Here is a 23,497-nt window from a genome sequence, read left to right on the forward strand (position 1 = left end):
TAAAACTACACCTTCGATAATACAAAAAGATCAATCACTGCACTGTTGTTTAAAATCACAAGATACTGGAAACGACCAAGATGCCTACACATAGATGGATGTATTTAAGACGTATTTATCTGTTAGTGATATTAGCCCTTTTTCTGAGGAATAAAATACAGGACATCCACACAGTGGAGGAGCACCCTGCAGCTGGGGGAAAAAATGAGAAAGGTCTTTCTGAACTAACAAGGAGTGATTTCCCGGACATATTCTTAAGTGAAAAACGCAAAGCCCAAGGTCCTGGGAACAAGATGACAATGTAGGAAGGCGCTGAACTAAACACCTCCATGGAACACACCAAATTGCACCTGTCAATAGAACAATTCCTCCTGAAGAAGAACTGAGGGCTGACTGAACAGCTTCTGAACAACCAAAGATGGAGAGCACAGCAAGAGAGAGAAGAGCCACAGTAACAAAGGAACTCCTACAGCCACGCTGGGAACAGCAGTGGGGAGGGACAGCGCTAAGGAACGGAGAACAGATCCCTCTGTCCTTGGCCACAGAAAAAAACAGCCACAGTTTTAAAGAGCAACTAGCATATAAAAGACCACACTAGATAGAACTCTGCTAAGCAATGGAGAAGCTGTGGGAATGTTCTCCGGGTCAGAGGGACTGGACAACAGCAGTTTGTGTTCCTGTGCCACCTTAAAAGCCTAGAATGGAACAGGGTCCAGCCACCATAACAGGTGGGTCTGGTCCTCACAGTGAGCCTGCAACTTCAGCAGGCCCAGGGTCTGCAAGACCACACCAACCCTGGTCATAGTGAGACACACAGAAAAAAAGTCGTAGTTTCAAAGGGTCAAGGAACAGACAGGATGCTCTCTCCCACTCCACCTTAAAAGCCCAGACCGGAACAGGGCTTGGCTCACAGTGAGCTTGGGACCTCAGCCATCTCAGAGTACACAAGCCCACAACAGTCCGCAACCACCCTGTGGTGCTGGAGCACAGAAAGTAAGCCATAGTTTTGTTTTTATTTGAAAAAAAATATTTTTTTTTATTTTTTTAAATTTGTCTTGTTTGGTTTTTATTTTTATTCTTTTTGGGTTTTTTCTTTTCCTCTTATTTCTTTAAAATTTTTAATTTTATTATTTTTTTCTTCTATAAAAATCCATGGTTTAAAAGAGTAACTCACATATGCAGCCACAGCTCCAGCCAGCCAGCCAGCCAGCATCACCGAACACACATAGTCTACAGAGGGGACAACATATACCAGCCCACTCCAGGTTTAGGAGAACTAGCTTTTCTGCTGAATCCATAGAAACACTAAAAGTCAAGCAAGATGGGAAGAGAGAAGAATATGCTCCAAAAGAAAGAACAAGAAAGAAAGAAAAAAAAAAAAACTCAGAAAAAGAACTAAATGAGAGAGAGATAAGCAATATTCCTGATAAAGAATTTAAAATAATGATCATAATGATATCGGGCTGGAGAAAAGAGGGGAAGAATTCAGTAAGGCCTCAATAAAGGAATAGAAAATATTTATAAAAGAACCAGAGTTGAAGAATACAATAACTGAAGTAAAAAACACCCGAGAGAGTCAGCAGTAGATTAGCAGATGCAGAAGGACGAGTCAGCAATCTGGAAGACAGGGCAATGGAGAGCACACAAACTGAAGAGCAAAAAGAGAAAAGAATTTTTAAAAGTGAGAATAGATTAAGAAATCTCTTGGACAACATCAAGGGAACAAACATTCACATCATAAGGGTCCCCGAAGAAAAGAAAGAGAAAGGTGTAGAAAACGTACTTGAAGAAATAATACCTGAAAACCTCCCTAACCTAGGGAATGAAACAGACATCCAAGCCCCAAAAGCACAGAGTTCCAAACAAGATGAACCCGAGTAGGCCCACACCACGGGGCACAATAATTCTGAAATGCAAAAGTTAAAGAGAGAATCTTAAAGCAGCAAGAGAAACAAAAAGTTACCTATAAGGGAAAACAAAAGGCTATCAGCTCATTTCTCAGCAGACACTTTGCAGGCCAGAAGGGAGTGCATGAGGTTTTCAAGGATGCTTAAAAGGAAAAAACCTGCAACCAAGAATACTTTACTGGCAAGGGTATTATTCAGATTTGAAGGAGAGATAAAGTTTCCCAGACAAATGAAGGATAAAGGAGTTTATCACCACCACTAAACCACTTTCACAAGCAATGTTAAAGGGACCTCTATGAGTGGAAAAGAAATGGCTATAATTAGACATAAAAATTATGAATAAAAAGATGTAAAATATGACAACATATACAGTAAGTGTGGAGAAAGGAGTAAAAAAGGGAAGAGAACGGAAAAAGGAGGTTTTCTCCCTCTTGTTTTAGAATGTATTTGAACTTAAATGTCCAAACCTCGTGATAACCACAAACTCAAAATCAGTGATATACAAAAAATAAAAAGAAAGCCAAACATAACACTGTAGGAACTCATCAAACACAAGAAAGGAGAGCAAGGGATGCATGGCTGGCTCAGTCAGTGGGGCATTCGACTCTTGATCTCGGGGTTGTGGGGTGAGGCCTACACTGTGTGTAGAGATTACTTAAAAATAAAATCTTGGGGCAGCTGGGTGGCTCAATTGATTGAGCGTCAGACTTTGCCTAAGGTCATGATCTCCCGGTTCATGAGTTCAAGCCTCAGGATGGGCTCACTGCAGAGCCCCTTCAGATATTCTGTTCCCTTCACTCTGCCCCTCTCCTGCTTGTGCGCGCGCTCTCTCTCTCTCTCCTCTCTCTCGCTCTCTCTCAAAAACAAACATTAAAAAAACAAAAAGTAAAATCTTAAAGAGAGCAAGAGACAAAGGAACAATGAAGAACTAAAAAAAAGAACAGGAGACAAATTTAAAAATGGCAATAAGCACATACCTATCACTAATTACTTTAAATGTAAATGGCCTAGGGGCGCCTGGGTGGCTTAGTCGGTTGAGCATCCGACTTTCGCTTAGGTCATGATCTCGCGGTTCGTGGGTTCGAGCCCCGCGTCGGGCTCTGTGCTGACAGCCAGCTCAGAGCCTGGAGCCTGTTTCAGAGTCTGTGACTCCCTCTCTCTCTGACCCTCCCCTGCTCACGCTGTCTCTCTCTCTCTCTCTCCTAGAAATAAAATATAAAATAAAATAAAATAATGTAAATGGCCTAAATGCTGCAATCAAATGAAGCAGGGTAGCAGACAGGATAAAAATAACTAAAAAGAGCCCCCGGGAAAGATGGTAGAGTAGGAGGATCCCGGGTTCATCTGTCCCATGGACACAACTAGAAAACACTCCCATCAGTGTAAATAACCCAGAAAACAACTAGAAGACTTGCAGAACAGACTCTCATTGCTAAATGTAGACAAGAAGCCATATCAAAGAGGATAAGAAGGGCTGAGACTTGGCGGGGAGCCGAACAGACTGCAGGACAGTCCGCAGGACGGAGGGATGCTGCAAAGCACAAAGAGGGGGGAGGAGGAGACCCTGCACCACGCACCCCACACACACGGACTGCACCCTAAAACAGAATCCCCATTACATGTGCCTTTGAAGGCTGGAGGAGCCTGGCTTCACACATTTTTACAATCAGTAAGACTTTAAAAATCCGGCCCAGCTCTGCAGGAGCTGGGAACACAACAGGAAACCGAGTCCCCGCCCTTAAAGAGACAGCATAAAGAACAGCCCCCACGGAGGTACAACATAGAAGTAACAGTTTGGAAAACCACCTGAGGTATTCTGGAAGGAGACTTATTTACCAAATTCAGAGCAGGTGCTAGAGGGGCAGGGAACTTTAGGAGTCGTGTCCAAGAACAGAAGAGCTGGGAGGCGCCATCTCCCTCCCCAGTGCCCCTACCCCCAGCTTGGACACACGGACGCCTGCAGAGACCACTGCAGCGCAGCACTCTCCACCTAGCTTGCTAACAGCTGGCCACCCACCCCCTGCACTCTTTGGTCGATCTATCCCCTCCAACCCAGCAGGTTTCCACGGGAATTTCCCTGGGCACCTGCAGCTCCCCACCCACAGCTGACTGGCTCAAACCTTGTTGGCACTACATGCCTGGCCCCTGCGTTCTCCTACAGACCTGCCCCCTCCAGTATACCCTTGGCACATCCAAAGCAGTGCCAAAGCCTGGCTGTGTGCAAGCAGCCCGGACAGGGGCCAGCAACACTCCAAAGTGACTCCTGGGGAAGATAACCACACACACCAGTCTGACTGCAGCCCCAACGGTGGGCTGGGGACAGACAACGTATCTCACTGCAAGCCCAGCCCACTAATGACAGTTTCTCAGGGCACAACACAGGGAAAATGCCCTGCAGTTTGGCACCACCGCAGCACTGACAAAAGCCTGATCTAATTTAACTAAAACCCAGGGCGGCCCCAGACTGGCCCACTAACAACACAGGAACCAAACCCTGCCCAAAAGAAGCAAAGAGAGTCATTGGAGACCAATGGCTGAGGGCAAACGCAGCACAGCCACAACAGTAGGGCGCATACAGCACACATAGGAGACACCCCTCAAGTGCCAGGTTCTGGTGAACAGGGAATGTGGCACTGCAGGGCACAACAGAACCTCTTCATCATAAGGACACAACTCTCAAAAGCAGGAGACATAGCTGGCTTTCCTAACACGGAGGAACAAGCACAGAGAATGAGACAAAATGGGAAGACCCAGGAAAATGTCCTGAATGAAAGAGCAGGACAAAATCACAGCAAGAGAGCTAGATGAAATGGAGATAAGTAAGGTCCAGAACAGAGCATATATTAGGTCACATAACAAGTGTCAACAAATTCAAAAAGACTCAAGTCATACCATGCATCTTTTCCAACCACAACAATAGGAAACTAGAAATCAATCAAAAGAAAAAATCTGGAACTAGCGCAAGTACGTGAAGGTTAAATAACATGCTACTAACCAATAAGTGGGCCAACCAGAAGTCAGAGAGGAAATCAAAAAGTAACATGTAGACAAACGAAAACACAACAGTCCAAAATCTTTGGGATGCAGAAAAAGTTGTTCTAAGAGGGAAATGCATAGTGATTCCGGCCTACATAAAGAAGCAAAAAAAAGTCTAAAATTAACAGCCTAACCTTACACCTAAAAGAGCTAGAAAAAGAACAAACAAAACCCCAAACGAAGAGAAGGAAGGAAATAATAAAGACCAGAGCAAAAAAAAAAAAATATGTAAGTGAAATAGAAACTAAAAGAATAGGGCAGATCAATGAAGCCAGGAGCTGGTTCTTTGAAAAGATCAACAAAATTGATAAATGTTTAGTCAGACTCATCAAAAAGAAAAAAAAAATGAGAGGGAGAAAAACAGAGGACTCAAACAAAACCAGAAATGAAAAGGGGGAAATAACAACCAACACCACAGAAACACAAAGGATTATAAGAGAATATTATGAAAAAGTACATGCCAACAAATTGGACAACCTGTAAGAAATAGATAAATTCCTAGAAACAGATAACCTACCAAAATTGAATCAGGAAGAAAGAGAAATTTTGAACAGACTGATCACCAACAATGAAACTGAATCCATGATCAAATATCTCCGAACAAACCCAAGTCCAGCATCAGATGGCTTCATAGGTGAATTCTACCATATATTTAAAAAAGAGCTAATACTTCTACTTCTCAAACTATTCCAAAAAATAGAAGAGGAAGGAAAGTTTCCAAATTCATTCTATGAGGCCAGCATTACCCTGATACCAAAACCAGATAGACACTGCCAAAAAAGAGAACTATAGGCCAATATCTCCAATTAACATAGATGCAAAAATACTTGACCAAAAGATTAGGAAACTGAATCCAACAATATATTAAAAAATCATTCACCATCATCAAATGGGATTTATTCTAGGGATGCAAAGATAGCTCAATATTCACAAATCAGTCAATATGATATATCTCATCAACAAGGAAAAAAGCCTTATGATCATTTCAATGGATGCAGAAAAAGCATCTGACAAACAACAACATTCATTCATGATAAAAACCCTCAACAAAGTAGATTTAGAGGAAATACTTTAACATAATAAGGGCTATATATAAAAAACCCACAGCTAACACCATATTCACTGGGAAAAAACTTAGAGCTTTTCCCCTAAGGTTAGGAACAAGACTAACGTCCACTCTCACCACTATTATTCAACATAGTACTCAAAGTCCTAGCCATAGCAATCAGACAACAAAAAGAAATAAAAGGGATACAAACTGGTAAGAAAGAAGTAGAGCCTGCACTATTTACAGATGATATGATACTACATACAGAAAAACCCTAATGACTCCACCAAAAAACTACTAGAACTGCTAAGTGAATTCAGTAAGGTTTCAGGATGCAAAATCAATATACAGAAATCCATCGCATTTCTATACGTTGATAAGGAAGTAACAGAAGTAGAAATTAAGAAAACAATCCCATTTCCAATTACACCAAAAATAATAAAATACCTAGGAATAAACTTAACTAAGGAGGTAAAAGAGCTCTACTCTGAAAACTATAAAGCATTAATGTAATAAATTGAAGATAACACGAATGGAAAGATATTCCATGCCCATGGACTGGAAGAACATTGTTAAAATGTCCATACTACCCAAAGCTATATGTTAAAATGTCTATACTACCCAAAAAGATATATGCACTCTACAGATTTAATACAAATCCCTGTCAACCCACTCACAGCATTTTCTCACAAAACTGGAACAATCCTAAAATGTGTATGGAACCACAAAAGACCCCAAATAGTCAAAAGCAATCCTGAAAAGAACAGAACTGGAGGTATCTCAATCCCAGATTTCAAGATATGCTGCAAAGCTATAGTAATCAAAAGTGCGTGAAAAAAAAAAAAAAAAAAAAAAAAAAAAAATAGACACATATATCAACAGAACAGAGAGCCCAGATATAAACCCATGATTAGATGGTCAATTAATCTTCCAACAAAAGAGGCAAGAATATGCAATGGGAAAAAGTCTCTTCAGCAAATGGTGCTGGGAAAACTGGGCAGTACATGCAAAAAAGATGAAACTGGACCACTTTTTCACACCATACACAAAAATAAACCGAAATGGATGAAGGACCTACATATGGGACCTAAAACCATAAAAATCCTAGAAGAGAGCACAAGCAGTAACTTTTCTGACGCTGGCCATAGCAACATTTTTCTAGATTTGTCTCCTGAGGCAAGGGAAACAAAGGAACAATAAACTACTGGGATTATATAAACATAAAAAGCTTCTGTACAGCAGAAGAAACAATAACCAAAACTAAAAGACAATCTACTGAAGATATTTGTAAATAGCATATCCAATGAAGGGCTGGTATCCAAAATATATAAAGAACTTATACAGTTCAACACCAAAAAATAATCCAATTAAAAATGAGCAGAAGACATGAACAAACACTTCTCCAAAGAAGACATACAGATGGCTGACACAGGAAAAGATGTGCAACATCACTAATCATCAGGGAGATGCAAATGAAGAAACCACAATGTGATATCACCTTATACCTTTCAAAATGTCTTAAAGCACAAAAAATAAGAAATAACAAGTATTGGAGAGGAGGTGGAGAAAAAGCAACTCTTATGCACTGTTACAGTGATGCAAACTGATCCAGCCACTGTGGAAAAAAAGAATGGAGGTACCTCAAAACATTAAAATAGAATTACCATATAATCCAGTAATTCCACTACTGGATATTTACCCAAAGAATATGAAAACACTAATATGAAAAGATATATGCATCCTATGTTTACTGAAGCATTACATACAATACCAAATTATGTAAGCACCAATTGTCCATTGACAGATGGAGATGGTACGTGTGTGTGTGTGTGTGTGTGTATGTATTACTCAACCATAAAAAAGAATGAAATCTTGCTATTTGCAACAACATGGATAGACTGAGAGGGTATAATGTCAAGTGAAATAAGCAAGAGAAAGACAAATGCATATGATTTCACTCATGTAGAATTTAAGAAAGGAAACAAAGAAAAAAAGAGACAAACCAAAAAACAGACTCTTCACTATAGGGAACTGATAGTTACCAGACGGGGAGGTGGGTGGGGGATGGGTAAAACAGGTGATGGGGATTGAAGAGTACTCTTATCATGATGAGCAGTGAGCAATGTATAGAACTGAATCATTATATTGCACACCTGAAACTCATACACTATATGTTAATTATACTGGAATTAAAATAAGTTTTAAAATAAACTTAAAAAATGGGGCGACTGGGTGGCTCAGTCGGTTAAGCATCCAACTTTGGCTCAGGTCATGATCTCACAGTCTGTGGGTTCGAGCCCTACGTCAGCCCTGTGCTGACAGCTCAGAGCCTGGAGCCTGCTTCGGATTCTGTGTCTCCCTCTCTCTCTGCCCCTCCTCTACTCACTCTCGTCTCTCTCCCTCAAAATAAAATAGACATGAAAAAAAATTTTTAAATAAACTTAAAAAATTAAAAGAGTATGCATATTTTTTTAAAAAGGACACATCTATATGGAATATTACACAGCCACAAAAAGGGATGACATGCCATTTGAGACATGGACCTACAGGATATTATGCTAAGTAAAATAAGACAAAGAAAAACAAATACCGTAAGTGGAATCTTAAGAAAAACACAATAAATGAATAAAGAAACAAAAAGCAGAATCAGACCTATAAATACAGAAAAAAAACCTGATGGTTGCCAGAGGGGAGGGCTGGGGCGGGGGGCTTGGGCAAAATGGGTGAAGAGGCGAGGAACAGGCTTCCAGTTATGGAATGAGTTAAGTCATTGGAATAAAAGGGACAGCCTAAGGAATACAGTCAATGATGCTGCAAGGCAATATAACACTATGACAGATAGGAGCTACACTTGTAGTGAACACAGCATAATGAATATACTTGTCAAATCACTAGACTGTATGCCTGAAATTAATGTAACATTGTATGTCAACTATACTGAAATAAAAAATTAAAAACTAGAGTTAAATGTCTTTAAAAAAGGGGGGGGCAAAGCCCCAAAAAGCAGCTACAGCATGCTACCCTTCATGTTAGAAAGAAGAGTATATAAGAAAATGTACAGGTATCGACTTACTTGTGTAAAAGAAATAGTCTGAAAAAAGAAATAGTCAATTCTGCTACACCACCATATATTCATCCCTAAAAACTTCCCCACTATGCAAAATTGCATGATAAAAACCAAACAGTTTATGGGGCACATAGGGCACAAGACTCAAAAAACTTCTTCTATGATACACACACACAAAAGGTTAGGAACCTAATTAGAAAAAGCAATAGCACAATTTTACACCTTAAATAGTTAAGAAATATAATATGATAAATGTATCACCTTACCTAGAAAAAGCCCTGAAGTGTGCTCGTGGAACGAACATCCGGAGGGCTGTAGCTCTGTGAATCAGTGTAAAGGGGGTGGGAGGCTCTAGCCCCAGGTGTTGATAGGTGTGGCTTCTCACACATGGGGTGAAGCAGGGAAACTCAGAGATGTCTGAGGTATGTGCGTTTTATGTATTCTTACCCAGCTCAGGTCAGCTGGGTGCAGTTTCTGGGTTGACCTAGACTTTCAGATGCATGAAACTGTCCATAAGAAAACACAAAATTCACATGAAGCTCAGACTCTTCTCCAAGATATCTCAATCACGTTGGTGCAAACTCAAAACAAGCATTATTTCGAAGCTAACTACACAGGAAGGACTAATCAGAAACTAATGAGATTGGTTTACCAACAGGTGGTAAGTGGGACCAGGCTAGAAAGGATGGGGGTGGGGGGAGGAGGTAGTAGAGTCTAGGGAGAGTGCCACTTCTGAGTTTATTTTTGGGTAGGTCTAACTCTTAGAACCCAGGTAATGTTTTACATACCAGCCCGCCCAATAAATAAACAATCAATATCAACCCGAATGTGAGCAGAACCCAAAATGGAAAACAAAGAGTAACAAATCAACCTAACAATATCCCAAATGAATATCATAATCACACTGAACGAAGTGGGAAAGAAAGTAGCTAAGCCTAAGTAACTTTGGAAAGAAGTATTTTTGCTTTCTTTCATTTTAATTACAAATATTTGTTGATGGATTGATATAATTTTAAATAGGACAATAAGGCATAACCATGGACTTAAACAGTTCAAACACAAAAAGAGAGAAAAGCCATAAACAGGAACCTTAAACATTCAAGTCAAAGAGCTTCTGACGTACTGAATAGATAAGTATCAGACAGTTCTTCCCTTCTGTACGATTCCTATGTTATAACATCCCTTGATCACAAAGCCAGAATGATAACTTGTTACAGAATTCCTCATTTATTTATACTTGAGCCATCCCACCTGGCTGCTCCTCTATTCCCCATTCCTCTCCTTTTCCTTTGCAGTGATGTTCTATAGCCATTTCCTTCCTAAGGAACTGTGTGCACATCTTCCCTCCGAAGCAAGGAAGCAAACAAGCTAGGAGTCACAGAAAGTTAGCCACAGGCAGATACATAAGGGAACAGACTTGGACATTAGTATGGCAACTGCCTAATTCAGTGAGGCCTAAACCCAGCTGACTTGGGCAAAGAAGCTGCTCTGGCTTGCTGAAACGTCTATAACGCCATGTCATATGGTGCCAGCAATGCCAGATCTCACATTTCTAGGAGGTTAATAGTGGTCTGCACAGGGTCGGGGGTAGTCAGTGTAACCAGGCAGCTAATGTGACAACACAGTCAATGCTTTGGACTTCCACTGGGAGTGGACTATGGCTTCCCATGTGATCATTTGCCAAGTACAAAAACCTTTAGGATCCGGAGGATGATCTCTAAATCTCCTGGACAGATAAATTAGGCACCTCTGTAACTCTAGCCCTTCTACTTGGAAATGTGAAAGGAAAAACATCTCAGGGCATGCACCACTGATGCATAAACTATGGAGCAGAGATGGGAATAAACGGGGCTTGTAGGGTGCCCTGCCTCCTTTCTAAAAAGCCCTGAGAAGGTCTCCAAGCATATTGTCAGAGCAGCCATTCTGGCGCTGACAGTGCCCCAAAGCTGAGCAAACATGCAGGCATATGGCTATTTTCTGAAGAACAAGAGAAGCCACATATAGGTACCCTCTGTGTGGAGAATCAGAGGCCAGACACTGAGTGACCTGAGCAAGCCCCCTAGAAGACTGGGCTTGACACCTTTCAGCTTTTAAGAGGAACATCTGCATGACAGAGCAGAGTGCTGGGGATCACGAGATGGTCAAGTTTCCTGACAGAAGTGTTGATTCCCAAAAAGTTCCCGACGATACATCCCAGAGGCTCATTTAGGAGCAAAGGCAGATAAAACTGCCAGACCATAGAACAACCTTGTCAAGTTAGATACATATTTAACAGGCATGACTTGGAGTGCCAGGTAAAACAGAGGCAACTCAGAGCCATAATAAAAAGCAGAAGACTGAAAGATCAAGTGAATGGTGTGCTGGGTGACAGAGAGGCAGGAAGCAGAGGGCGTAAGGAAAAGGCTGCAGGCGCACGCTGACGCCCAGGTGAAGGTGCACCCCGTGAAAGCTTGCTTGGCCCGTTCTTGGCAGGAGTCCCTCTCTCACCTTCTCAGACAGGAGGGGCCTGTGGCATCTGGCAGTATAACTGGGGGGGGGGGGGAATGATAGTTCCACATGGGGAAGCCGTGAATGGATACTGAAGAGAAACGGTGGGTGTGCCATTTTGTAATGCCCTGTGTACACCAAAGGCAGGTTTGTGTTAGCAGAGCACACGTGGGGTCTTCACACAACAGTGTGTTATCTTGGGAGAAAAGAGATGCTAGGATAGAGGTGGGGCTGGGAGATAGGAGGACTCTCAAGTTCCAGTTTTTAAATACTAGAAGGCAAGGAACAGTTTGGTCTCAGCCTTTTAGTCAAGAAATTGGATGCTCACTTTCCTGTTATATGCCCACCTTCTCCAAAACCTTAACAAGTTTCACGAAAGATATGGCATCACCCACATCCTGATCAGCCTCCAGGATGGTCCCGTGATGCTGCCTCAGTTGCTCGTGTGAGATAATCATTCCAACCATCATGCGTAGCATCTGGGACAGCTTATTGCAGGAGAGCTTGCCATCTTTATTCAAATCATAGAGCTGAAAAGCAAACTGTAGTACGTTGCTTCAGCTCTTCTGTGGTTCTGGTCCATTCTTACCTTCGCTCTTTGCACTATATTCAGTGGATTGGAAATGAGCCAAGGTTTTTATGAATCATTGGAAGTTGACCTGGTCTTCCCCCTCTGGAAAGAAGGTACCAGTGGGCCAGTCCCCCGGTAGGGTGGATGACAAGTCCTGGGAAAATTTCCAGGGCCCTGTTCTCGCCTTTGTCCAGGCTGGTGACCCTGCTATAGAGGTGGGTGGTCTGACTGTGGGAAAAGCTGGCTTACTTGAACTCCTCTAGTTCTTCCGTCCCCAGTAATGTGGAGGCATGAGCCCCATCCCCAGATGGGGGTGTCTCTAAGAACAGCCGCACCTGAGGCAACAGGGTAAGGACAAGAGGAACTGTACACAAATGGTGTACTCTAGTTGGCAAATTTGTTCTTCACAAGAGAATGAGCTAGAAATTCTGAAACTATGTGGATAATAGGACTAAGCAAATACGTTGTGGATAATTATCGTCAGTTGGTCACTGTTAGGGAAAGGAGTTACAAATAAGGAAAGGGAAAGTCTACAACGAATCCTTTGGTATTGGATTACATCTAAAATATCAGTATAAAGTCATAATATGTTCTCAAACTGAGAGGGATATAGACATGTATAAGCAGATGGATAGGCATAAAATAAGTATGTGCATATGTGCATGTATGAGTATACAAACATATTTCTTAGCTCTGTCATCTGAGACAGCCTTAGAAGCAATGATACTCGGATAACACTGAGCACATCTACTGCCCAGATCTTCTTTCTAAACACCATTCTCTAAAAAAAATAAACCAGGGATCCTTGGAGAAATTATTTATTGAAGGGCTGGGCAAGGGGTAATATATAAGATGAGCCTAGACTATCTTAAGATGTTTAAAAGAGAGTCCTCAAAAAATAATAGGAGGCCTGTCAAAAAGGCACAGAAGCCAACTCGAATGAGCTCACAATGTCTAAATCTGGGACCCCCGGAGCACTAAGATAATGATAGTAATGGATTATAACACAGAATAAAATGAATATCCATGAGTCTATAGTGACAAAAGTAAATTGGGATAAATGCATACATTTATGGGAGTGAGGTATCTCTTCATTACAGAAGAGTTCTAATTAATAAATATAGAAGTATTGATAAATTTTAAAATCACCATTGGCCAAATATGAAAGTAATGATTTTACAGGGAAAAATCACTGATGAAAGCTAAAATTAGTTGGGTGAAATTATGTTGAGAAATAGGATGTTTGCATAGTCTCAAAGTTTCTCCCCACAAGACACTTGATTACAAACAGAAAACAGTAACTTTAGCTGCAGAAAGCTGACAGACACCATCTTAACCAAGTGATCCAAAGTAACATCACCAGTAATAGGGCACAGCTATATATGAACCTCCTGATAGAATACAGTGAGCTGACACTTCTGTGGGGTTCTTGACAAAAATGTATAACCACAATCTAATCATAAGAAAATGTCAGACAATCCTAAATTGAGGAACATTCTAGAAAACCATTGGCCAGTACTCTCCCAAGGTGTCAAGGTCACTGAAAACAAAGATTTAAAGGATTACCACAAATTGAAGGACACTAGGGAGATCTTGACAACTAAATGCAACGTGGGATCTTGGACCAGAACAAGAACAAGGACAGTAGTGGGAAAACTGGCAAAAGCCAAATAAGGTTAATAGATTAGTAAATAATATTTATCAGTGTTAATTTCCTGCTTTCAATAAATGTGGTATGATTATGTAAGATGTTAACATTAGGAAAAGCTGGATAAAGAGCATAAGGGAGGGGCGCCTGTGTGGCCCAGTTGGTTAAGCGTCCGACTTTGGCTTAGGTCATGATCTCACAGTTTGTGAGTATGAGCCAAACATTGGGCTCTGTGCTGACAGCTCGGAGCCTGGAGGCTGCTTCAGATTCTGTGTCTCCCTCTCTCTCTGCCCCTCCCCTGCTCATGCTCTGTCTCTCTCTCAAAAATAAACATTAAAAAAAAAAGAGTATATGGGAATGGGAATCCTCTCTTATTAATTTTGCAACTTCTCTTTAAGTATTCAATTATTTCAAAATAAAAAATAAATATATATCTATATATGTATGTGTATATGCACATACACCCAGTCATAAATATTACACAGTTACTGGGTTGGAACTTATGCCCCAGTGCCTATGACAGATATATGGCTTCTCAAGAAAGTAAGATCAACCACGACATGCTTAGTTCATAATTTCTTTAAATAGCAAAATTCAGGGGTGTCTGGGTGACTAAGTAGTTGAGTGCCCAACTCTTGATTTTGGCTCAGGTCATGATCCCAGGATTGTGGGATCAAGCCCCACATCAGGCTCCATGCTGAGTGTGGAGCCTGCTTAAGATTCTGTCTCTCCCCCTCTGCCCCTCTCCCCAGCTCATTCTCTCTCTCTCTCTCTCTTTTAAACAAACAAACAAACAAACATAGATAGATAGCAAAATTCAGAAGACCAAAGAGAATCGAATCTAAGATAATTAGAAGCTGCTGTGGTATGTGACACCCTGGCCCCCAGGACACCCTCGTGGCACAGATTCCCATTTCAGAGTGTGGAGACAGTCGGCCATAGCGGTGCGCCCCCGTCTTCTGCTGAATGGGATGTCCAGCTCATCTGTCCTCATCAGTAAGGTCCCTTCGTCCAGGCCTAGATGTGCCAATACTTGAGACCTTCATCTGCTCTTCCCCTGTGCAAGCTTAAGCCAGGCATTATCAATAGATCACAAAACTCTTTCCCATGTAGACCAGACAGCTGCTACTGATCGGGGTTGGCACTTGAGCTGAAATATCTCCTATCACTGCATTCAGCTTGCAGTCAGGTCCATGGGGACCCTTGGAGTCTAAGTCCCTGCTTAGATGCTGATGTCTAGACAGACAGGCATGGAAATCATCCTTCGTCAAATGTGGTAAGAGACTCCAGCAATCTCACCAAGTGTCCCTCTCCAAGCTTCATCAGTGATCCAGGGGTAGAATATCTAATGGTCTCTGCGGTAGCAGATGACAAAGCTTGACGTGAGATGGAGCCTTATGGCAAAATCTGATCAGGTTCCTGGGGAACACTGAGGCCTAAGTCCTTATCAACAGGATTGACAGTTAACTCCTTCCAACATATTGTGTTCATATTTAGACTCTTTGTCAGACTTCATAAAATTAGCCTGGGAAGAACATCAGGGATTCTTTGTCATTTCATTGCATGATAGTAGTTTTCTAACTTATTACACCATGGCATCCAGGGATTTTACAAGAAAATTCTGTCAAATCATACTTTTCTGTTTACCAAGGAGGTACATCTGAAGGATAGGGCACATTCCAAGAGCTTTACTGGGAAGTAAATGAAGGAGATCGCTCAAACTAGGACTCAGACCTCTTTGGTCATAGTCCAGATATAAACAATGACCATGTTCACTCTTTCATTTTCTATCAAGAAGAAGAAAATAGGTCTTATGAGAAAGCAGCTTCTGAGAAAAACTAAACCGGCTTACAGAAGAATTAGAAGACTGGGAGTGGAATTCCAAGCCAAGCAAGGGTTAAAGACTAGAGCTGGGCAGGAGGGACATTTCAACAGTATTTGACCTGCCTGGAATAAAGAGCTTCTCACTGCCTCACTCTGTCTCCCATCCCCAGCTATGTCTTCTCTCATCCAGCCTCTCCCTTCCTTCCCTTTCTCCATGAGTCCTCGTTAGAGGTTTCTGATAACTCTCTTGGCTTATAAGATTGGGACTGACAAATGCTGACCAAGCCTTTCCTTCTGTAAAAGAATTACACATACCAGGTCACCTGGGTGGCTCAGTTGGTTAAGCGTCCAACTTTGGCTCAGATCATGATCTCATGGATCATGAGTTCAAGCCCCACAATGGGCTATCTGCTGTTAGCACAGAGCCTGCTCCGGATCCTCTGTCCCCCTCTCTCTCGGCCCCTCCTCTGCTTGTGTGCACTCTCTCTCAAAAATAAATAAACATTTAAAAAAAGGAAAGAATTACACATACCACAATGTCCTAGACAGGTTATGTTTTGTTTTTATAAAATATCTTCATATTTTTCTCTCAGAAATATTCTTTTGTTTTATGCCCTGTCTCAAAATGGTTCTGTCCACCTAAATTAAGTCTCTCTCTTGCTTCAGTTTAAGTGTTTTCCTTTATCTCACCCAGTTTGCTCCTTTAAGCCAATTAAGAAAAATTCTAACATTGGTATGAGAATATTTGACATAAAATTCTTCCCTAATCTGAAACCTTCAATTCCTCCATTCTGCCTAAAGCAATAAGTTCAGATCCTTAGTCTGACTCTCCATCCTCTGTACAGTATGGTCCTAACTCGCCTTTCTAGATGGATTTCCCACAAATCCTTTGCAAAGACCCTAGACCTCAGCCAAACCAAACCACATGTGCTTCTTGAGATGCTATCCTGCACTCTCCAAACAGTATCTCCACTTGGAATGCCCTCTCTCCCATCATGGCCTCTTTCCTGTTCCTTCATTTTGAAAAACTTAACTGATATAAAAATTAGAGACATAATCTCTGCCATGCAGAGTACATGGACACTAAAGACAATCATATGTTATCAAGTACAACTGGTGTGTGGTGTTAGGATGGAACTGGGTGTTAGGATTAAACTTCATGATAAAGGAATTGAAAAGGCCTTGAAGGATGGGGTAGAATTTTGATATGAATGCTAGGAGGAGACAGATTATGGGCTGAGGAAACATGAGAGCAAGCTCACACAGGCAGGAGAAGATGAAGTACATGTACATAAATTCAAATACTTTGGTTTGGCTGCAATAGGCCAGATCGTGATAGATCTTGAAGGACCCTGAATGTCAGACTAAAAAGTATAAATCTATTCCATAGACCTAGGAAATTACTGAAGAGTTCTGAGCACAGAAATGACATGCTCAGAGAGAGCAGTGCTTTATGAAGATATTAGGCTGTGCATGTATAGGATTAACTTCCTCAATTTCTAGAGGTTCCTTCTTGGTATAGTAGGGAGAGAGGAGCCTGACATTAGTTTCAAATCTAAGATCACAGGAATGGTGATTCCTATCACAGTCTCCATTTAATTCAGGTGTCTGGTCTTGCAAAACGTAGACAGATCTTGGAGACTGGCTATAAGTAGCCTGTGACTTTACTTGTAGCTGTTGTTCGATACAGTACAGTATTTTTCTTGGAGCAAATCACAGCACCTATGGCGTGGAACTATACAGCTACTGGCCCCAGCAAATAAATACTTTTTCCCTCTACACCCATGTTCGAGAATCACCAGAAGCAGTTTGCTTTTGAGACATTAGTTCCCTTGTTCTCTGCCATAAGCTGCAGATATCATTATCATGCTGACACCCCCCCCCCCCACACACACACAGAACTTCACACTGGTTTCTATTTTCCTCATGGACTTAGGAATGAGAATTAGCAACTCCTTTAGATGCCTTAGACACAAGTAAGCCAGGGGTGAAAGCCTGGTACCACATACTTGACCAGCCAGGAAAAGAGAATCCACACCAGTTATTTTAACAGAGAGAATTCAGTATAAGGAAGGTACTATAAAACAGACACAACACATGGGAAACCGAGGCAATACAAAGATAGTAACTGCAGAAAGGAGCTCAGGCTCCTAGAGCAGAACCTAACAGGGAGCAGCTGGTGGAGAAGAAAGGTTATCTGCAGGGTCCCAGCATCACAGAGCAGAGTTATGGAGGAAGAGATTTGCAGTTGACAGACAACAGCATAAAAGGCAGCACAATAGCTAATGAAAGTATTAGCTAATGAAAGTATTAGCCAATGAGTGCAGTTAACAGCAAATACTGTGAGAAGTAAAGAAAATTCCTTAGTGTTGGAATTCCTTCTTTCTTTTGAAAACATTAGCCTGGCTGTGGAACAGCTAAGAAAATTACTTGTTTGTACACATCATTACCGACTATTCTCAGGTTCACATTTTCTTGCATGCCTGAGACACTTCACTGTTCCAAGTCTAAGCAGACAATGGAATACTACTCACAATAAAAAGGAATGAATTACTGATAGGCATAACAACTTGGATGGATCTCAAAGGCATTATGCTGAGTGAAAGAAGCCAGGCTCAAAAGGTATGATTTCATTTATATGACGCTTTCAAAACGACAAAACCGTAGTGAAGGAGAACAGATTCTTGGCTGCCAGGGACTAAGAGCTGGGTGACACTGTGGCTCTAAAGGGATAGCACAAGGGACCTTTTTGAAGTAATGGAAATGTTCTGACTCCTGAATGTGGGAGGGCTACGTGAGTCTGTGCACGTGGTAACACTCATGGAGCGATATTAAAAAAGGAGTCAATTTATAAAAGTGGGGGGAGGACAGGGAAAACAGTAAAGGTAGAACATGCATGGCATGTGCGTTGAGAAAGTTTTATCTTTTTATTGTTTTAATTTGCCGGGATAAGGTCACGCATGACCCTACTGAGCTCTTGCAACACTTGGCATGAGTTACAAGGCTAAGGTGTCGGTCGGAGTGAGACCAAATGCACAGCACGTCCTCGTTACCGCACACCTCAGAGCGCCCCGCTGACAGCGAGGCAGGAGGAGGGCGCAGGAGGGTTCTCCCTGCACCCCTGGGCCACTGCGGGTGAGGGGATTTGCGCCCTCGGCAGCAATTCAAAGCCTCCTTCTTCCCTCCGCTTCAAAGCCTGGCCTGCCTTTTCCCCACTCATGTCTTTTATTTGGTGCTAGCCGCCTTTGAGGACTGACGCTGAATGGCCCTTGGCAGTGACCCCACTAACTGGCAAAGCTGGCCGCAGGGGATGAATAAGACTCTCACTGGCATCAACATCACAGTGATCGTGGTCCAGTGGGCCTTGTTTTGTGTTCTCCCTGACAGTCCAGAGCAAGTCCTAGGAATAAATGAGCAGCAGCAGGAAGTGTTCTCCCTCCCAGCCTCCCTGGAGCCCTCTTTTCCATTCACATGGGGACTACCTTCCGCACATGCTTCAAAGTAGAATTTTGTTATGCTTGGCACGTTTAAATTGCTTCATTAATAGAACACCATTAAACAAAATGTTCCTGAACTTTAAAATACATAAAATCATTTTTGCATTCTATCACCCTAAGAATTTTCATTCAGTTCCAGCTGAGATCAAAAGGAGAGAGAGATTCTTTGTGGTTACATGCTGTCTTTCAAAAGCCTCTCTTTGGGTGAAAACTTCACCATTGCCACTACGTTCAAGTTCTGCTCACTAGACACCGATCTCGTACCCAAGATGTCTATCAGACTGTCAACAAGATGAGATTCAAAAGTGAATGAGCACATACTCTTTTGTGTCTGGCTTTTTTCATCCCACATACTTTTTTGAGGTCAATGTTGTATGTTATCAATACTGCATTCTTTTTTTTTTTTTATTCCTGGGTAGTGCTACATTCATTATATGAATACAGCAGTCCCAGTTTGTTTACCTATTCTGTTGTTGGTAGACATTTGAGGTGTTTCTAGTTGTGAGGGTTTTTTAGGGGGGGCACTTTGTGAATAAAGTTGCTATAAATATTTGTGTGCAAGGCTTTTTGTGGGCATACTCATTCTTCTTGCCTCCATATACCTAAGATGGGATTAAAGGGTAGACACATGTCAGGTTTGTTAGATACTGCCAGTCTCTGAAGTGGCTATACCATTTTACACTCCCCTCATCAATTTACGAGACCTCTAGTTGCTTTCCATCTTTGTCAACACTTGGTGTTATTGGTCTTTTTAATTTTAGCCCCTCTGATATACAGCAGTATGTGCTTGTGGCTTTCATTTGAATTTTCCTGATGAGAAATGATGTTGAGGGCCCTTGCATATGCTTATTGGCCTTTTGTATATTTCCTTTTGCAAAGTGGTTCTCAGGGGAAGTGAGGAAGTGGTGGTGGCAGTATCCACCAGAGAAGAGAAATAAAGTTGTGGTTTGGAAAAGCAGAATTATCAGTGATAAGGCCATTTTCCCCAGTCCTGAATATTTATGCATTTTGCTGTTGTAAATAGACAGTAATGTGTAAAGCGGTTCAAAGAAGAACCTAGTAGGCACTTGCTCCCAAATATCTCCCTCCTGGCCCACAACCACTGTCCAGAATTCTTCTTCAAAGATGTGTTCCTTCGGGCTTTTCACTAGGAGTTCTCGGCACATTACCGTGAACACACCTGTGGGCTCCTGTCTAGCTACACAGCTGGCTGGGAGCATGGAGTGAGGGTCTGGGCACTTAGGGGTGCTGCATTCAGGCCCTTTGGGGAAGCACAAAGGCCCTTGCTGCCCGGGAGTGAGTGGTGACAACAGTCGCACCAGGAAAGGGAAGAAAGGCTTAGGACAGAGAAAGCACAGAATGTGCCCTAAACTTTCACTTTACTTCGTTTTCCCAAGTGGAGGGAAAGGGAAGAAGCACAGTATGAGTCAAAACTGATGTCATTAAGCATGTCTGGAAGAGCACAATGCCAGCCAATAGGAGACTGTGGGGCACCGTCATGGAGTAAAAGTGCCATGTAACTGTAGCACTAAGGGTGCTATGTGAAGGAGGTGTTCCTTCAAGCCCTCTAGAAAGATCAAGGAACTTCATGTTTATGTGCACCACATGCACACACTCCAGGAAAGAAAAATCTGAGGCAGACAAGGTCCCCTCCATCTCACAAACAGGCTCTAAGCTGTGGATAAATGCAGGGACCTGGTCTAAGGACAAGTAAGTCCCAGACTCGAATGAAAATAAGATTCCAGATCACCCCACTAGGAACCCATGTGGCTTGCAATGAACAACTTCACTCTAAAGTTTTATTCCCATATTCAAATGTACCACAACATCCATTCTCTAGTAAATATTTCTCCTGTTTAAGACGGCATGACAGTAATAAATCAGCTCTGAAAGTCAGCTGCTATAAATGCCATGTGTTATCAGTTAGATCACAAACCAGAGCCAAATTTTCAAAACATTTCCTGCTGAAATACCCACAACATTTTAACAGATGTCTTTTGGAGAGTTTTGAAGCACAATAAGCTCCCATCAGCATAGAAAACAAAACCCAAAATAAAGTAAAATGTGGAGGGATTATATTTTTCTTTGGGCAGGAAGAGAAAGGTTGGGGGGAAATCTTGAGATTTTTGGAGAAATGCTTGTTCACAGCCACAAAAGAAATTAATAATGTCCATTATTTCCTGCACTGAACACTGACCGAAAAGATGTAACTCTAGCTTCCATTGAGGCAGTTTCCTGGGCAGGTAGAGGAAGGATCTGAGGGTGAAAATTATGGGGCCAGCAGGGACAGAAATGGGATGAAAGCATCAAAAAAGCATCTTCTGTCAGGGACAAGATGGGCAAGACCAGTGGTGGCTGATTCTAAAATGGTGCATCTGGAAGGCTAAGCCCTCTCAAAAATCAGTGGTAGGAGGGCCAGAATGGGAACCTGGAAAAGGAAGGAGAAAGTCTTATGTGTGTGTTTTTCTTCAACATTTTTTATGAAAAAAATTTGAAAGTACGGAAAAGTCAAAAGAACTCTGCAGTGAACACGCATGTTCCCATTAGAGGGACATCGTTTTTTCATGTGACAGTTTGTTTCCACTGGGGCTGATTTTGACCTTTGAAGAAATGCCCCTGAATGAATGAGTGAGTGATCTAACAATCTTCCCACACGTTGATTCTCGGGGAGCCTAGGTTCTTCCCTGCTCCTCCTATGCAAGAGTGATCATTTCAAAAGCAGGAGGCCCTACGGGTCTGCTTCTGTCCACTATTGTTTTGGATGCCCCTCGCTCATGCTGTCTGGTCTCCTCTTGCCTTGTTATCTTTGACTCTGTGCTGAATGCTATACTGAAAAATTATATGTGGAAATAATTTAATATTATCTCTTTTGAGAGGATTTCTGCTTGCTTATGCCAGGCACACGGGGACACTAGCTAGCAGTCCAACAAATTTTATTTATGCATTACCAACGCAGTAGGAATACAGTTATGAACAAGAAATGGTTTCTGCCCTTACAAGTCTTACTAAGAATCAACAATAGAATTCATTCAACAAGAGCCTTTAAAGGATAATTTAATTCATACCAGTTTGACCAGCAGGCAGCTTTTCCTCACCTTATGCATTAGCACCCATTAAGGAGAGGCGTGCTGGGCCACGTGGAGATGCACTGAAGGAGCAGTTTTCTTTCAGTTTTCTTTCTTAGATAATTGAGAAGAAAATTCTATGAACTGATAAGTGCATTCACCATATAAAAATCTAATCAGAAATCACCAGAACACTCTCACTTCCTTTGACCAAACACCTAGGAAAAAGAATGCTTTAAAACACTACCCTTAAGTGTTAAATGGAAACCAACTTGACAATAAACTATTTAAAAAAAAAAAAAAAAAAAAAAACACTACCCCTAAGCAGTTACTGAATTCACGACAGAAATAAAACAAAAGTCCATTTGAATCTTATAAACTTAAATATTCTAAACCAACAGGCCATCTGCAGGAACTCGAGTGCTTTGGTTGGGTGGTGGAACCAAAGAACAAAGTCCTTCCACACACAAACCCAAGAGTACCTCGTTTCAGCCCTCACAAGCTGGAAATTGGAGGTTCTGTCAAAATAGTGGAGAGGCCAATTAGCTGAGAAGAAATCTCCTGTAGAGTGTAACCTACAGAGACCCTGACTTCATGACAGTGACCAAAACAGAATGGTCTGAGCTCTCTCTGGACTTGCCATCCTTAGTCATTTCCAGATGTTACCTCGTGATTATTTAATGGGATGGAGGGGTTTCTCAAACTGATGAAAAAATAAAAACCACTCCTCATCCCTCACTCCTGGAAAAATTACTTGACAGGAGAGCTGACTTGGAAGACTGAAGGCAAACTACCAAAATTAACATATTAATATTAACATCGCTAATATGCTATGCCCTGCAGCTTCGTGCCGTGTAATTTTTTCAGATCCTTTCATGAGACTCCAGAGCCTTTGGTTTCTTGGAAACAGGTTCCTTAACCACGCAGGCTTGGTTTTCAGGCTCCCTTCTTCCTACTTCCATGAGTTTGCTATTTTGCATACCCCAGTGTCGTGAGGCCTGCACATCACTCCCTGTGACCGATTCTTAAGAGAGACCCAGGTTAATGCCTGAACTCAGGGCACATACAGCACATCTGTCAAAATGATCGTTTTCAGTGAGGGAGCCATAGACTCTACAAAAATCATTGGTCTTAAATAACATCGAGATCGAAGTTAATCGGGCCTGAGGAGATGGCATTTGCTTTGCTTAAAAATTAATGAGCAACCCTGTCAGCTAAAATTTAGAAACTTAGAACAGAATTAGACCTTGAGTGTTCCACCTCCAAAACATGTCTGCCATAGGCTTAAGAACAGTTAGAACTGGAATACATGAATACTGAGCCTCTCGTGGAACCAAATGGTGCTTG

The 23,497-nt window shown here is 41.8% G+C and overlaps 1 protein-coding gene and 1 pseudogene across 2 annotated transcripts in view; one reads left to right on the forward strand and one right to left on the reverse strand.

Annotated features, from left to right (window-relative positions):
- NHS (NHS actin remodeling regulator) overlaps positions 1 to 23,497 on the forward strand; it is a 345,744-nt gene that overhangs the window by 307,640 nt on the left and 14,607 nt on the right. The gene's annotated exons all lie outside the window — the stretch shown is intronic.
- Positions 11,854 to 20,251, reverse strand: LOC120232919 (annotated as a pseudogene).

This window comes from Hyaena hyaena, unplaced genomic scaffold (genome assembly GCF_003009895.1).
Source record: "Hyaena hyaena isolate Hyena2069 unplaced genomic scaffold, ASM300989v1 scaffold_80, whole genome shotgun sequence".
Taxonomy (NCBI): domain Eukaryota; kingdom Metazoa; phylum Chordata; class Mammalia; order Carnivora; family Hyaenidae; genus Hyaena; species Hyaena hyaena.